Source organism: Ambystoma mexicanum, chromosome 4q (assembly GCF_040938575.1).
Source record: "Ambystoma mexicanum isolate Mex_15411 chromosome 4q, UKY_AmexF1_1, whole genome shotgun sequence".
In the NCBI taxonomy this organism is placed as follows: domain Eukaryota; kingdom Metazoa; phylum Chordata; class Amphibia; order Caudata; family Ambystomatidae; genus Ambystoma; species Ambystoma mexicanum.
Genome location: NC_090928.1, coordinates 348,261,206 through 348,280,349, shown reverse-complemented (window position 1 = coordinate 348,280,349; position 19,144 = coordinate 348,261,206).

Genomic DNA, 19,144 nt, shown 5'->3' with positions numbered 1-19,144 from the left:
CATGCATTGACACGTCCTTAGAAAACAAACAAATTCCAACAAATATTTTTACTGGGGCTGTTTTGTACTACCCAAAACAAATTCTCTGGCAATTGCATTAAATCATGATGTAAACCCTCCCGATAAACATATAATTAAAGAGGAGATTGTTCAAGGGGTGGAGTTTGCCCATATGCACGCTCAAATTCATGCCCAAACTACTTCCCCACGTTGCAAAGAGCAAAAGCACTAAATAACACATGCATTGGCACGTCCTTAGAAAACAAACAAATTCCAACAAATATTTTTACTGGGGCTGTTTTGTACTACCCAAAACAAATTCTCTGGCAATTGCATTAAATCATGATGTAAACCCTCTCGATAAACATATAATTAAAGAGGAGATTGTTCAAGGGGTGGAGTTTGCCCATATGCACGCTCAAATTCATGCCCAAACTACTTCCCCACGTTGCAAAGAGCAAAAGCACTAAATAACACATGCATTGGCACGTCCTTAGAAAACAAACAAATTCCAACAAATATTTTTACTGGGGCTGTTTTGTACTACCCAAAACAAATTCTCTGGCAATTGCATTAAATCATGATGTAAATCCTCTCGATAAACATATAATTAAAGAGGAGATTGTTCAAGGGGTGGAGTTTGCCCATTTGCACGCTCAAATTCATGCCCAAACCACTTCTCCACGTTGCAAAGAGCAGGAAGATCTGTCTTTACCTTTTAAAGATACCTATGACTATGACCGGCCCAATCGGAATAGTTTTCTAAGTGTTCGTGAAAATATTCGACATTTATCAATGATAGCTGTGACTCCTACAAATGCTAATCACCCCATAGTAGATATTTCTATGATGGCTTCAGCTGTCAAGTTAGAGCTAGGCAAACACACTATGCTCTCACTTGGCCCTTCTATTCCTGTAAATGCCACCAGAGATGGCTTTGATAATGTACATCTCTTTAATAGCCAACCATTAGAACGCAGATTTCTTCCCCATCCGATGTATGGGATGAATAGTAACATGCCTTTACCTTCCGCTCCTCTGTTTAAATGCTCCTATCTTGAAGTTTCTCAAATTCTGAATGAAGATATTGACCCAGTGCAACCTTCTGATGTTTGCTCGAGTTCGGTGCTTGAAGAGCAGCCGCCTTTTACTATCCAAGAAGCCTTGCATACTGCTTCCTTAACTAGTTCACCATTTATGGCTAAAAATGAAAATCTTGAAGGCTCGTTCCCTGTGATCACACACATTTTGAATCTCTTAGACAAGGGCACAAGCTTAGACATTTGAAAATTAGAGATCTGAAACGTACTTCCTCAAATATACTAATTAAAGTAAATAAACTTGAAGGCTTATTGTTTGGAAAGGCTACTCGTCTTCTATTGAGTGAGCCAAGGGAATCCTCACCACCTTTAACATAAGTGAGATCTCAAAATACGCAAACCACTGATATGTTGGAGACCTCTAATCACTCACCATTGAATTTTTGTGCCATAGAGGACCCACATTTTAAGCATTCCTATGCTGATGTAGTAACCTCAATCTCAGCAAGCGATCCTTCTTATAAATAACCTGAGCTTGCTAAATTATTGCAATATGTGGTGGGCATGTCTGATAAAATAGTGAATCTTGAAAAAGGGTTCTCTAAACTTATTACCACTTTATCTTTATCCGATGAATCTGGGGGAAACAGGCTCTCTTATGGTGAGGAGTCCTCCTCTAATGACTTTCCACATAGCCCTACGGCCTTAACAAATCTATTAGAGAATGATGACAGAAATGCGGAGACAGCAGAAACAGCTAGTGAAGATATCACACGTCATAATAACATGAATTCTCAGGGATGTTATTTATCCTGGCGGCAAAAATGCCTTGATTGAAAAGTCAGGGAAAGGAGGGCTCACAAAAATCAAAAGCAAAACAATTTCTTTAAAAAAAACTAAAAATGCCACATCAATTGAAGTATCTACATCTGACCTTGATCAGCTAGATGAAGAAAGCTGTAAGGCTCTTCAACTACACGTTACTATTTCGGATTCCTCTGATAACATTTTTCAAAAACTAATTAAAAAAACATAATAAACAAAAAACCTCAAGGTGAATCAATTACCTCTATTAATGAACCTACATCTAGTGATGATTCCAACGACTTATCTGATGGTAAACAGTCGAATGAATCTAAAGAATGTAAGCAATCTCAGCTATCTGCTATCTGCTTTCTATCGTGTGGTTGAAAAATCTACTCAAAGGACTGGTCAGATATGTTCTAGTGGACTGCCTTCAGCAGAGATCATCACTCCTAGCACATTAGTCCAAACAAATATTTTGGAGAGCGAGGTGCAGTCTGCTATCAAAACGCTGAACCCAACAGCAAAGGAACAATTGGAGCCTACAGATTCTTGTAAAAGATTCTTCTTAAGAAGATACCACAGGAAAAAAAAAAAAAACAGAGGCTCTCTTGGTGCCCAAATTAAACTTAACTCTTGAAAGGATTGGCTTTCAGGAAGATGCGGAAAATAACAAAGCTTTGGTGAGCCTCATACAGTCAACAGTGTTGGAGTTGCTCCTGGCTTTGCCTAGATTAAGTATTACGGAAACAATTGGTGCTCTGTCTGTGAGTAATGACACCACAAGGCAGGTGCCAGAAGGAAGGAGGCCTAATAACATATCAGAGAGTAAAGTATCCATTACCAGAAACTCCTGGGTAGACTGTGAAAAGGGAGAAGTGAATTTCAATTTAAGGTATGCTTAGTCGCCTAGCATTATACTCCATAATTTGTGCGATGTGGGTGGGCCTCCATCTCTGCATCATCCATGCGTTCTGGCCCTTTTGAATGAGATACCAGGATTGAGATTGATCTCGATCCTGGTATCTCATTCATAAAGCTTGTAGACTTTTTGGATCCTATAAAATATGACCACGTGAGGCTTGTCCTATATTCCAGAAAGATATTTGACGCTATTCTTCTAGAAGCTGAGCAATTCAATCGTATGGGATACGATATTCAGATTTTCAGTAATGGTTCAGGATATACAAGGGCAGGTGAGGAGGGCTTTACCAGGCCAGAAACCTTTGAACCAGAAAATATTGGTGAGATCACTGAGAGGTCTAAAGTTCAGGGTGAGGATGAACAAGGTTGGAGATGGCTTGCTCTTCCCCTTAGGGATTCTTTATCCCAAATAAAATCTCTACACCAAAAACTTTAACCCTCCTGACTCGTACTGCCAATGGAATATTCTATCCTGGAACTCTAGAGGTCATGCTAATTTCCTTGTCTCCAAAGAACTATGTGCTAAGTTTAATTTATGTGAGGTTATATGTATCCAGGAATCATGCATCCCGCCGATCTCCAAATGGATGGTTTTGAATGTGAACAATGGGCAAAGCGAGGTATTAGAGGTAGACCTTTTGGCGGACTGCTCATTGCATAAAAAAGTATGTGGGTATAAAAATTCTTGAATACTTTGATATCATAACTGGCGCGATGGCTGTGGTCCTGGAGACTTTGATTGATTTTCTTCCTTCCCATGTTCTTGTTATAAACATTTACTGGAATCCGATCTATGAGTTGTCAGAAATTATAACAAGATTAAATGACTGTCTGACTAATATGATGTTGAAATATAGAGGGCTGCACGTAGTAGTTGTGGGGGATTTAATTGCAGAGATAAAATATGGTTTCGGTATTATGTAAAATATGGGCTCTATTACAACACGAAATAGTGTCAACAATCAGCGCATTGCAGGAGCCCCTCATGGAATGTCTAGGAAGCTAATTCAAGGCCATATTTGGCATGACCTTTTTGAAAATGGGGCCCTTTTCATGCAAATGTTTTACTGGATGCTATTGTTGATATGTGTAAGTGGTCTGATGGAGTGGAAATGTCAAGCATCAATCATATTTCTTATCCCAAAGACTGTTTGATGCATGTGAGAAGTTTTCCATCATAGATTCTAATCTCAGTGACCATACATTTTTGGAGGTTGTGCTGAAATGGGCTTGTAAACCTCGTGTGCAAGGTAAAATAAACATTAGACTCAAAGTGAATCCTTCTGGTAACAAATGGCACGATGGAAATGTACGTGAGCTAAATGTCACCTTTGCCCACGAGCATCCAAATAACTACTGGGCTAAAAGGCGACAATTGTTTTGAGTTGTCTCTTTTCCGGAATACCTAAAGTCATTGATCAAGACTTCCATCAAAGAAACTGGTGGGATAGTTAGTGCAGCTCCTCGTTTAAATGTATTCAATCCCCTAGTTAGACGACAGAAACATTGGTCTAAACAAAACATCAGAAGAATTCTAAACAGCTCAATGGATTGGGAATCGAAGTCAAAAATAGTTTGCTTAGTAAAACAGGCCTTGAAAAACTGGTTAAAGAGGCATAAGATATCAATGCTCAAGGCAGATAATGAAGCCATGCTGAAGGTGCTAAAACAGAGCTCAGGATGTCAATTTTGGTGTCGCATAAACCAAATGGAATCCTTGCAGGTAGCAGTTCAATCCAACTGATTGATGGAGGATACCTGGGTTGCCCATTTTAGCTCCCTCTATGCAGGAAAATGTGTCACTTCCGATGAAGTAAAGGTCTCCAGAAATCAGCCATCGGAATGTAATTTTCTGAAATCAGATATCGAAGAATAATGGCGTTGCCAACGTCAGCTTGAAGGCAAACTCTGAGGTCTGGGCAAAAGCACTTGCATTGCTATTCTTTGACATAAAATAGAAGCATCCCTGAATCATGGAATGTTTCATATATCATTCCTTTATATAAGAAAGGTGATAGACGGATGCCTTTAAACTATCGGCCAATTGCACTTATGGATGCTGAATCAAAGATATTTGCAGGCTTAGTGCTGAAACATGTTGTAGAATGGGCAGACTCAAATAACATCTTATCAAACAGACAGTTTGATTTCCCCCAAAAACATGTGGATGGAAATCGCTGGATTGGTTTTTACTTTACTTTTGGAAAAGGCATGTAAGAAGTCAGCTACCTCGATTTACATGACAGCAATTGACCTCTCACTCGCTTGTGGTCTTGTGCAGAAGGGATGTGACCTAGCAGTTCGGGCTGGACTGCCCCTTTTGGGGTGGGGCTAAGCCTGATTTGCATATGGTCTTTCCCCTTCTATAATGGCTTGGCTGGCGAAGAACGATGGTCTGGAGGGTTGCCCAGAGTAATGGCAGAGGTTAAGATTCATTCTAAACCTTCCAGCCATCACCTCTTTGTTTTTGCAACGCCCTAATCAAGAAATCCTTCTTTCTCCTGCAATCGGTTAAATGGATCCTAGCATTCCTCTCATTCAACAACAAAACAACTGAGTCATCACCATCATCATGTCCAGACTAGACTACGCCAACAGCCTATATGTAGGCTTGCCTGAACGACTCATAAATAAACTGCAATGCATACAAAATGCCGCAGCCAAACTGCTCCTTAAACTACTCCAAAGAGAACACATCACACCAGCGCTGAAAACGCTACACTGGCTACCCACAGCGGATCAAGTTCAAATCAATGTGCATAATCCACAGAGCAATCCACGACCAAGATGCAGAGTTCATTAGAAGAAAACTAAACCTACATCACACTGCAGGCCACTCAGATCCAGCAGTGACATGCATTTGGAACCCAAACCATACAACAAGAGAAAACTCGGGAGGATCCTCTTTTTCTCACCTCACCCCAAAAACCTGGAATGAACTACCAAAGTACATACAGAACACAAGAGATCACCTAAAATTCAGGAAACTCCCCAAATCATGGCTCCTCACCCATAACCAGAAATAATGCCCATAAGGACATACACTGAGGAGCTAGGCCGAGAGAAAGCCTACCCTTAATCCCTCAATCATCAACCCTTATTATATAAGGATATACGGACATGTAATATATCCACTATCAATTAAAAACACACCTCACTAATTATTAATAAGAACACCCACAGATCAATCGGAAGGGAGAACAAGGTAGTACCCATCTTTGGCACCTGGCACCTCGAGGGCACTGGCAGCAATGGACCATAGACAGTAATACATAGGAAAATGGGGAAAGATAATATAACTCCACTGCCTAAGCAGGATAATGTCCATCCCCTGGTTCTACCAAGCTCAATAACTTAGCTGGAGGCCAACCTCATCCACCCAGCCCTGATACTAGACAATCAGGAAAGGGAAGAGAAGCTTATACTTCCCATTAGACTACTGACAGTAAATAGATAGAAAGAAGCTGGGTAATAATAATAAAACACCACTATCAATCGAAGGACTATGCTCACCGAACCTGGGGTAATACGCCAAATTACTCTACTGAACCAGCCACAGTATCACCTCATAAACCAGATACTCAGTAAACCAAGAGAGAGCTATACCAACCCATTATGACTACCGATACATAAACTAAACTACAGGGATTATGAGACATACAACCCACTAACCAAAATCTTCAATTTCTGCGTACTTAATTCCCACAACACCCACACAAGCACGTCTCTCATAGCAAACCGCATGGACTTCACCACACCGCAACAACAAACAACCAACACATAGATCGCAACAACAGCACACGAGGACACGCTTCGATCCTATTTGCACACCCAAGCTCAGCGCACGGTGAAAACCGAACTGAAGCTGCCAACAGTACACCCCCTCTCACTTTCCTATGCCCTCTTCACCCACTAACCCACCCCGTCCACCTTTTTGTTTACAGATCCAGCTGAGCGCTTGGAGACCAACTCCGTTGGTGCTGGTGCGCTATATAAATACCTTTAACATTAACATTAACATTTTACATAAATACTGTAAATACTCGTTGTCACCTTTACTTCAGTTTTACAAGCTTAAAGTTATTCCTAAAGTAATCTATGGTCTAGATATATTACCATTTCATTCTCCTTCCTCCTTGCAGAAGCTTGAATCTAAAGTATGGTGAAAAGTGATATTCTATCTTTCTAAATGTGTACCATTAAAAGCCTTGCGCTATGAACTAGGATTGTTATTGTTAGAGTCCATGGAAAAGAATGGCCCTCTATAGAAATCTGTTTATGGATAAGGAGAATTGTCTTTATGCAGAAATAGGGGACACATTGAAAATGGGATGTTCGGAGTCACGTTGGCTAATGACCCTATAAACGGATTGTATAAAAGCCTTGAATATATAGGAGTATCACATGCCAATTTTATGTCTAATCCAGTCAGAGTAAAGCGCTTTTTACAGAATAGTGACTGGGAGAAAACAACGGATAGCGTATTTGCATCGGCCATCTATTATCATCTAGTTCCTAATGGGAAACTCATGGGCAACCCTGAATCGTATCTTCTCAAATTTCCTGATCATAAATGGCATGTTGGCTATTTGAGGTTTTGTTTAAATGTCTTATTGATTGGGGAAATATTGGAAATTAGACAAGGGGGAAAAGGAAAACACATTCCATGTCGTTTCTCTAATAGTCTTTCTGTAAGTGAAACTCAAAGACTTCTTTTATTGGAATGCAATACTATCAAGTCCCAAAGTCTGAGTGCCTTCGTAAAATTTGTCTCCAATACTGAGTGTGTTAATATTGACGTTGCTTGGTGGAGCATGTTACATGGGGAATCTGTAGCATTACAACTTGCTACTGTTGGATTCTTAGCTGAAGAATGCGTGTTAGTGACTCTGCCATTGTAAATGACTTATGCACCAATGAATTAAGCAAAGAACTTTGTATTTACTGGCATGATAGAGGCGGGGATTGTACCTGCCTTGATGCTATTATGTATAAACTCATTCATTTAATATGGAGACTATATCATGAAAATTGCTTTAGACGGAAGGAAATCTGAAAGAATCTAGAGCAGAACGATTTTCTAAATGTAGTGTTAGCTATAATGTTTCTTCTAAAACAAAAAGCGATTGTAATATTGTCTATTTTTTTTTCCTTTTGCTATTTAATGTATTGATATGATAATATGGTTTTATTTTTTTTATGAATCATTTTGTAATGATTTTTGTTGCTCATTTCCCCATGTATGTGCACCACGAGCTGAGACCAAACCCTAAGGAAAGTACTTAAAGAACATATGACAAGGTTAACATTTATATAGCACCTTTTTAAATGTTATTATTCTGAATGCCAGTGAACAAAACCACCTGGCCTATATATGTCAAGGAACAAAAACAAGTGGCCCAGATATGTGATGTCACCAGTGATGTCATCAATGGCATTTGTGATGTCATCTTTGATGTCCTGGGTGTTAGTCTTAGCAGTGCACAGTGGTGGCGTGAGTTATGGTTGCTTAGTTTACCATAACTGGTGAATTTCAGGGGTTTTTCGGTTTTACTTGGAACCATAACGTTCGTTTAACAAAGTTTTTTCTTTGAATTTCATAGGTTTTTATTAGTCCAACTTAACCATAACGTCCCTTTAACAAAGTTTTTTCAGTGAATTTCAAAGGTTTTTATTAGTGCAACTTAACCATAACGTCCCTTTAACAAAGTTTTTTCTTTGAATTTCATAGGTTTTTATTAGTGCAACTTAACCATAATGTCCCTTTAACAAAGTTTTTTCATTGAATTTCATAGGTTTTTATTAGTGCAACTTAACCATAAAGTCCCTTTAACAAATTTATTTAATTCAATTTCATAGATTTTTACCAGTGCATGCTATTTTCCTACAACTTATTTTACCCAGTATAGCAATATTTGTGTCCAATTTCCAAATGTTCACCTTAAAACTCTGCCATTTCAACCATCTGGACTAATTTTTAACACTTCTATAGACTTCTTGCAACTATTTCAACTAGTTTTGCATCCGTAGACGTCTACGAACATCTGACTTCATAGCGGACCTTCGAGACAGTGCCACATGACCATACACTGACGCGCGGCATGATGACGTGTCTGACAACCCGTCCGCACTTCACGATAAGATCTCTGCTTGGCGGACAGTTCGGAACTGCATTTTCTACTAATCTAGGAACTTTCAACTTCAAAATTTCCCTTGCACAGCTCCAAAACCTATTCCTACTCATTATCCATTAACAATCTAGTACACAGAACATACCTTTAGCAAAACTGCTATTTATCTTAAAATGGCATCAGCTAATGTCATCCCTCCTCCTCAAGAGCCACCACCACTCCTGTAATCAAGGAGCATGAGAAACAGTGCCCCCTAACTTAGAAATAACACACACGCAACATTTTCCCTTGTCCACCTACCCCTCCATATTAGTGTTTGGTTGCTCTTCCCTCATTTCCCTCCCCACCTTTCGTTCTCAGCTCTCCTGCCAAAAAAAATACATCCAAAAACAACAAACGACAAATTCCTTTGGGAACCACCTTTCACAGTCAAAAAATTGAACTAAAAAAAAAATTTACTCCATCTACTTTATATTTCTCAGGAAAGTACATAGACTAAATAACATTTTCCAACATTTCCATTTGCATTTTGTGTTATGCTAAAGGGAATATTGTGGCGTTCATCCTCTGTTCCAGGGACTGGAATGGTGAATACCGGCCCAGCAGCCCAAGTTATCAGCCCAAGCAAAGCGAGGGTGGATAACAAGGTCTCTGGACCATTATCCCCCCCTGAAATGGGAGATGAAGGCCATTAGCAACCTAGGTTCCCAAAGCGGGAACCCGTGTGCTAAAAAATAGGATTTTTCTTCCAACACCTGCGGTGTCCCGGTATAGGAAGGAAAATCCTTTTCCAGGATGGCCACCATGGAAAGGGAATGTGAGTGTTCCATACAGGGACCCTCTTTGCTTTCCATAGCAGCTTGCAGAAGGCAAAAAGAGAACCCTATGACCACGAGCACATTTTTCTTCCCTTTCAAATATATCCTAATTTCAAATAACTTTACCACAAAGCCAGAACCAGGTAGACATGGCCACTTTGATCCTATGTTTTTCCCTTGTGATCATGGCCAGTAGCCAGATTGTCCGATCATGTCCTTATTCCATGACCCGGACTATCTGGCCACTGCCCATGGCCACAGGCTAGCCCTCAGTCACTAAAGGTATACCGCTATTTTTTGTAGCTACATTATGACACTTGTCAAATAATAAAACACTGGCAACCATGCTTGTAGGTCGTTGCCAATGCTCCTTATGCAGGTTTGCTGGAAATCCACCCATGTTTTATTTTTTCAAAAGTGTCAAATGTATGCACATACAATCATCATATAACCCAGCCCCCACTTGACAAAATCCATTCAGACTTTACGAAAACATCTAAATCTAGATATATAATCTTTTTGCAAACCTTTGTGTAGATTTGTCAAATGACACCACATATTTTAGGACCCCCAATCTAATTTTGCTCCCTCTCGACAGAATCCGACCAAACTTCGCAAATAATGTATATCTTGGTCTATTATCAGTTTGCCAAATGAAGTGTAGATTCGTCAAATGGAACCTCATTTATAAGCCTTCACAATATTTTGGCACCCTCCCTCTAACTTTGCCCCCTCTTCACAAAATCCTACCAAACTTCGTAAAAACGTTCATATCAAAATGTATTATCAGTTTCCCAAATTAAGTGAGGATTTGTCAAATGGCACCTCATTTATAAGCCTTTACATTATTTTGGGACCCCACTCTAATTTTGCCCCCTCATGACAGAATCCCACCAAACTTTGCATACCCACTCAGAATTAGCCCAGGAATATGTATGCACCATTTCATACAGTTCTATTAAATGGCGCCAAAGTTATAAGCCATCCAAGAACTGCATTTCACCAACTCTGTAATGCTAAGGTGTTCGCAAACTTTCACAGGACTGTTCGCGAACATCCGAACTGTTTGTGGACTTTCGTGGCAAAAAACACCCATTTTCTTTTGCTTCTTGCAGCCATATCCCATCCCATCCTCATCACTCCTCACCTCCCCAGAGATTATTTAATAAGTTTGACAAGTGGAATGCTGTGTTTTTTCATGTGTTTTTACCGCAATGTCCGCGGACATCGGCCGCTGTCTGGGAATCCAAGATGGTGGGCGTTTCCAAAAATCTGACGCACGCTCCTCACCATCCAATCAGCGAACAAGTTGCATGTCCGCGGACATGACGCAAGCCGACACTGTCTGCGGACTGAACAGGGAAGTGTGTCCGTGGACCGGACATAGATATCACTAATTTTCTGTGACCTACATTTTGGTCATTTTTTAAAAAAAACTACTGGACGGATATTCACCAAATTTACAAAAGCACGCTTTCAGGGCCAAGCCGCTGATCCTGCCACAAATTTGATGAACATCCGTCCAGCAGTTTGGGCTGTAGGCGTGAGCAAAGTTTTTTCCACATTCAGTCTACGGGAAAAAAATACATTTTGGGACCCTCCCCTATAACTTTGCCCCCCCCTGGACCAAACCTCACCAAACTTTGTTATACGCCCCCAAAAAGTGCTCTTGTTATTGAAACAGCAACTTAACCATACTGTGGCCATGTAATATATATTACATGGACGCACTAGCGTCCATGTAGTTATGGTTAAGTTGGTGTTTCCATAGGAAGAGCATTTTTTGGGTGGCTTATAACTTCGCTCCGTCTGGACGAATCCTCACCAAACTTTGCAAAAAAATCTGACGTGTTCGCTGATTGGACAGCGCGGGCAAGGAGCGCGTCAGGTTTTTGGTGGCGCCCGACATCTTGCATTCGCAGACGACCGCGGACAGCGCGGTGAAACTTGGTTTAAAAATTGTATTTAGTGGAGTGTGTTGGTGTGTAAGAGTGTTTGGGGAGGGTGGGGGAGTATGAAATAGGTGCAATGTTGTATTTTTTTTTATGTGCTAGACGCTTTTGTTGTGTTCGATTTGTCTGCGGACAACATGGCTGTTCTGAAATGTTCGTAAATAAGCAGAATGGATTCAGTGTCAAGTTGAAAGTATTCTAAGAAGACTCGTGGGGTCCTGGAATGTTCGCAGGGGGTGTCCTGAAGACATTGTCTGTATTGTTCGTTGTTAAGCTGAAAGTGTTCTAAGAACACTTGCGGTGTCCTGAAATGTTCGTACATGAAGAAAATGGGAGTGTCCTGAGGACGCTGTCCGTATCGTCCTCTGGCAAGTTGAATGTGTTCTAGGAACTTCCTTGTGTCCGCGGACATTAAAATGGTTGCAACGCTTGAATCTATGGGTGTGATATGCTGCAGTGGTTGTGGCCATGGTATAGAATGTTGGATGCATGGCCATTTGGCCATGCACCCAAGACTCTATGCCCTGGTCACAACCACCACAGCATATCACACTCATATGCCATGCACCCAAGAGTCTATGCTCTGGCCACAAGCACCGCAGCATATCACACTCATAATGGCTTATAACTTTGGGTCAAAAACAAATTTATAAGGAACATTGTTATAAGCCAGTATGGGTGTGATATGCTGCGATGGTTGTATTTATCATGTTATACTTAATATTTGGTTTAGTAACGGGAGTCTATGTTTTTCTTGTTCATTTCTGTAATATAAGAAAATAGCATGTTAGTATTAGTATTTTATAAAGACTTATTACATTGTACAATCAACATTTTCTTCTTATTTTCTTCTTTTTTTTACCCTCATATTTAGTAGATGAAAAACCAGAGTACTGTGCAATTTGCTCAGTTTCTGTGTTTGTTGCTTAAATCGTTGGGTATGTGGGAGAAAAAAAATCCATGTTGAAAAAAAACCTTTTGTGTTATGCTACAGTTTATTTGTTTGTTTGTTTTCAGTGTTTACTTGTTGTTTCTGGCTAATGCTTTATACATTGGATTGTTCCAGTTTTTGGGAGCAGTACGATATTAGGTATGTGTTTGAATATTGTAAAATTTTGGAGCAGTTAGATACCAGTAGGCGTATTCTAACTGTTTATTTTTTTATATAATTTTGTGGTGTTGATTTATCTGTTTGGATATTTCTAAATTTTGGGACAGTTAGATACCAATTGGCGTATTCTGTCTGTTTTTTTTCTCTATTTGAGTGGTATTAATTTATCTGACTAGTTGTTGTAGCATCTTTGGGCAGATAGATAGCTTTTGGAATATTGTGACAGTTTATATTTTTTTACTACAAGTGTACTTAAGGTTTTAGTACAGTTTAGTTATCAAATTTTGGTTTTAAGAACATTAAATAAGCATTTGTAAGATGTTCTGGTAATCTCTGCTTTAGAGTAATGGTACTATCATTACATTCAAACCATCCACATTTCTTTTTTATATATGCAGTGTAGTGCCCTGAATTGGTTTAGGCTCCTGCGTGGTAGATTATACCTATTGTTGTGAAGGTTTTCCTACCAAGTTATATTTGACCATGTGTGAATCCAGTCAGCTTGCAGTTGTTTTTGGTAACATCAGCATTGTAACGTAGAAGCATTAGTATTACGTATTTACTATGTGTTTGTATTACCAATGTGGAGCGATTATCTGAATTCAGGTCGAACATAATCTACTATGGTTTGCATTTTGTACAAGTTGCTGAAATGGAACGGATTCACAATTAGGTATTGATATATACACAAAGCGTTCATTGGGGATTTGTTCTTGTGTCACATTGTTGCAGAGAGTGCATGTATGTTTCCACATGTATGAAATCTGGAAGATTTCATTTATAGGTATGTTTTTGTTTTCCAGTACTAATAGTAAGTACATTAGAAATTCTTGTAGATCTTCCTGTGAGTTTATAGTGAATTTCAACATTCCAGCACAGTAGTCCAATTGTTGTCTTATTCCATAAACACTATACGTGTTGTCAAGATTGTTTGCTGCATTTCTGTGAAGTACTAACATTTGCAAACACAATGGGTCGGTACTGTGTAAGTAAATGTTCTCAACAATTGGTGGTAATTGAAATAGAATATTCATTGCTACATTTGCGTAGCAACTTACACCAACTATATTTGAGAGTTTAAATGGACCAGGTAGTTCTGTATCCGACTGCTTTTTTTGGAGTTTGTCTTCCTTCTTTGAAGAAGTACCTGGTTTACTTTCCCTAATTGTTTTTTTTGCTTGTGGCACTTGATGAAGTATTACTTTCTTTTACTCTCTTTGGAGGATTTGCAGTGACATCCTGTTGCTTTTCTGTTTGATTTATTTTTCTTTTATAATGTTTTACTTTTTGTGGAACAGAATATGTGTTTAGATGGGGAGTGTATAGTGAATGAAGTCTATTGTATTCTAAAATGCAAGGGATATCAGCGTTTATTTTACTTGCATCAAAGTTGATTAGAAATAGACTGTCAAGTGTACGTAAGCGTGATAGCGCTACGTAGCTCATGCCTTCTTTAAAGACTGTGTTACCAATGTCTATCATTGCTTTGTCTAGTGTAAGACCGTGTGATTTATGAATGGTGACTGCGTAAGCAAGAGTTAGAGAAAATTGTTCTCTGCGTACTCTATTCTTTTTACTTCTGAAAGTTTGTCAAAGAGAATATTGACAAACTGAATTTTGTTGTCACGTGGGTATGTTTGAAAGGCAACAACTGTACCCAGTGCTCCATTAACTAGTCCTTGTTCCACGTCAAGGTTACGTTTCAGCATTACTCTGCAATTAAGGATGATTTTAATATCTTTTCCAAGCCTGCTGTGTTTGAGATTGATTTTTCTAAACTATTTAGTCTTGTTGTGGCTTGATCACACATGGGTAGTGTCATTCCATGTACATCTAGTTTGTCTGTGGCGCTAATTTCCATTATTGGTTGCATTTCTTTACTTAACATTATTTCATTGAATTTGAAACAGCTTGCAAGAGTTGAAATTAAGGCCATACAATTGACATTTTTGTTGGCTAATTGTTCCATAACATCTGTAGCACATGCATTATCACCATAAAGTGCATGAATGTGCTGGGTTTTCAATATTGCTTCTGCTTCTTTAGAAAGTATACCAACTCTGATACTTTTTAAGATGTTGGCATAAGTGAGATTTGCAGATTGGCGCATGTTTTCTGTTAATTCTCTGTATTAGAAATGTTGCCAAAGGTTGACATTTTCTATGCTGCCAACAGTTTTACGGCAGAGTTTGTGTCCTAATGTTTTAAAAATAGGCTCACCTGGTGTCAATTGAAGAAGATCTCCGAAAACAATAATGTGTTTTCCTGCAAAGAGCTCTTCATAGTTTGTTTTGAGTACTTCTTGTAATCTGAGGTGAATCAAAGTCAACATTAGGTTGGACACCATTCTCACTTCATCTATTAGTAGCATTTTCATTTGTTTCAATACTCTGCGTAGTTCCTTTGCAGCTTCTGCAGAAAGTTTGTAATAATATCATTTGTTTTGGTGTTCTACTGGCTGGAGTAGTAATCAGTGTAAAGTGACACCACCTATGTAGTAGGCAGCTAAACCTGTGGGGGCAGTTACAACAGCTGACAGTTTGTTGTTTGTCAATTGTTGAAGGAACTTACTGATGATTTTGATTAGGAATGTTTTGCCAGAACCAGCTTCACCACTGACATACAATAGTGTAGGTTTGTAATTTTGACAGGTGCATTCTTTGTTTTCATGTTGTACACCATGTGCAATTTATTTTGTTACTTCTTGAAAAATACTATGTTGCTCATTGTTTAGCTTTGATTGTAGAACAGTTAAGTCTTCTTTATCTTCATACTGACACATGGTGTTTTCTACTTCTATCATAGCCTCATTTGTTATTAGTGGGTCTCCCAGTGGTTCTTGCCTTCCTGTGACAGAAGGTTGACTACTGTCAGGAGTGTCCTTATCCAGTTGGGCCTGGAGTTCTTCTTTGTGTTGCTGTTCATTGTGCAACATTGTTTTGTACTGTGCAAAGTTTACATCAGTTATACTGCTTTCATTTGCTTTGAAAGCATCTTCATATGAGTCATAGTTATCTAGTATTTCTTCTTCTTTTCTCCATGGTTTAAAGAGTTGTAGCAGGGACATGCAATATACTTCTTTATGTTGAGGAGTCTTTAATGACAATTTGATATGATTAATTAAATTTGGTTTGGCGAGTTTTACTAAACTGCCTTCACAGTTTGTCACTTTGTATTTACGGTTTTGTTCATCAGGTTTTATATTATTTTGTATGTGTAGTTTTGGGCTGTGTGGTATTGACACATGGTTTCCAAAGTGGTACTCCTGTTTGGGTAGTATGTGTCCAATAAATTGTTTTTTAAAATGTCTTGGCTGTTGGGATCATGTTTGGCTATTGTTTCTATATCTTCGTATGATTTTAGAACTCTTTTTCTAGATTTAGCTGGACCAAGACTTAGCCATACTATATTTGCAGATTTACCATACATTGCAGTACCAGTTAATCGATCAGCTGCTTCATAGGATCCACATTCTCTATGGGACAGCATTTTTATGCCCAAGCTGTATAATTTCTGAGACACTGTTTTATGTGATGACAAGTCATTCCAGAGCTCTTGGAGCTCTGTCTTTTCTGATTTGGTTAAGTATGCTGTGACATATCGTGCAACTGCAGTAGAATTGTCTGCAATGTACTACACGTCTTTGTTTGCATTCCATAAGTGGGCAATTATTGCATTATAATCATTGATATATTTTTCTTCTTCTTTTCTTTTTATGCAATATGTATTTTTAGGTGACTTACCTTTAACACTATGTCTAACTGAAGACATGAGGTTGTTCACTTGACCTGTATTTGTAACTGGTCTAGGGAAACCAAATCGGCATTTGGGGTAGTATTTCCCTTTGTTTTTGTATTTGCGATGACAATATTTGCCACATTTGTGTCTTTGGAATTGTAAAATTTTTGCATGAAGATCACTATTTGTGGATTCTGATGGAATTTCACAAGTGACATATTTTTCAATAAACTGTAAAACAGTGGCATCACTTTCTTGACCAAATTTAGGAGCATCTTTAATCCATAAAAGCATGTGAACATGTGGTGCTCCTCTGGCTTGCTATTCTTTTCTCCAAAAGAAGTGTTGCACTTCTCTAAGGGGAGGAACAGTTTTATTACAAATAAAATGTAGCATAGCAATGAAGCGATGGTGAAAATATCTTAAAACATTAACAGGATCCTGAGAGCAAAGTTCTCCAGGTGTTAGTATATCTATGTTTGTTTTGTTTTTGTTTGATATGCATAGGAAAGCATGTAAATCTTCCCATGCATATTCTGCATCACTTAAAGTAACAAACCAAGTGGGTGGGCCAAGGTTTCTGATCATACACCGTACATCTCCATGACTTCGAAATAAGTACCCTTTAGTACCAGGCATATTTGCTAATAGATTTGTAAGATTTGCTTGTAAAACCTCATCCTTTTGTTGCACTTTTTGCAATAATTCTGTAGCTGTCATATTTTGAAAGTGTGATCCTGATTTTTATATGTGTGCAACTCTGTAACATAAAGTTGCTAGTTCACTTTCAAAGGGTAGGTGGAATATGTAATCCATATTTTTTCGAAATCTGGGATCTTCAGAATACATTCGTAATGAGCGATATTCTGATGCTGATATTTGAATAGGTCTATCATCGTATCTTCCTCCTTTGCCAGTCGGAAAGAGTAGAGGAAAAGCACGTGCTTCTATACTTTTTTCCCATATGCTGATTGGTGATCCTTTTGTTTGAACCATTTGGTACGTTTCCAGTGCATCTTCTATGGTGTCATTAGAGTGCAATGGATGAATTGTATAATGGTCTAAAGTGTTTGATATTGTAGCAGGATCTAGGAGCTCAAATTGACCAGCTTTTTGTGTCTCTTGAATTATTTCAGTTGTATCTTTCAAGTTTTCTTCAATATTAATTTTTTTGTAATATTCATTATTCTCTTTAAGATATTACAGGGCTTCTATAACTTTATGTAAATCTACCAGTTGTTGCAAAAATTTTTTGTCTTTTGTAGGTACTCCATTTACCAAGATAATTAAAGATTGTTGCATTGGACGTTGCACTCCTAGAGTGTGCACATTTTCTTTTAGATCTAATGGTAAATACACTACTTTTCCACAAATACCTTTGACTAATTCAGAGGGAAGTAATTTTGCAGTTTTTGGATGAAGGCGTATTATTGCTTGAAATGGGTGCACTGTTTGAATTATGATGCTCTCATATATATTAAGTTGTTGAAGGGGTTTTGGTAGTGGATATAATTCCAAGTTATTTGTGATAGCATGTGAAGGAGTTTGGTTGTTGTCTAGTTTTGTAGTGCGGTAACTGCAAAGTATTATGGGGTCAGTTATTTCCTATTTGTTTTCTGCTATAAGGTAGAGAGCTAATTCAAACCATTTAGATTCTTCATTGTCTTCTATTTTGTATGATAGGTCTACAGTTTTTGTGTTACTTTTATAAAAAGTTCTGCGGCAACATACACACATGTGGTTTGGTACTTCAGCTGAAGTACTTTCAAATTTTAGTATTTCTTTTTTGTATGTTTGTAGTGAAAGGTTGCCATCTGCAGAATTGTTACGAAGTTGGTTTACAGCTAATTCATCTTGTAAGTGGGTTTCACTTCCAAAATTTTTTGTCTGGATATAGTCGATTTCTTTTAGTAGGTCTTTTGCTGTACCATGTAGAAGAATGTTATTTAAATTGGCTAGTGCTAAAGCAGGACTTTTAGCATAGTACAGTTTATAAACTAAATTTCTTATACTTGCATGATGTGTTGATATCCTTTTGATATCATGGAAGGTTGTTTTGCAAGTAGGTCCTGTAATGCAGGCCAATGAATGTCCCTGTAGTCCTGTGTACTTGCGTACTGGACAAGCATACATATTATGCAGTAGTTTAATTTTGATTTTGTCTTTGCTTTTCACATATTGATTGAGGAATTGGCATAAAGACTTGAACATTTTTTTGGGAATGTTACACATTGACGTGCATGGCCATTTGTACACTAGATGTTCTGATTCAGTTGAATGGAGGGGTAAATCTACGTTTTCAGGGCATATTTTTGTAAGGAGTGCTTACTGTTCCATGTTGGTATTATTAACTTGTTCATAACCTCGACCACTGCTATGTATGGCAATTGTATTTGTTTACTTTTGTTTGTACGCTTCTTCATTAAAGTATGGTTCTGTGCTTGTAGTGTGACTCCATTCACCTCCACAGATATTTAAGAAATTATTTCTGTTGACATTTCGTTTATTTGGAAGTCTTTTTTGTAATTTAGTTATTAGTTTTGTTAGTGGTTTTATTCTGTTTAACACTAAAATAAATAACTTTCTTTTGAGAAGAATTGCACTGTCTATCAACGCTCCTAAGATT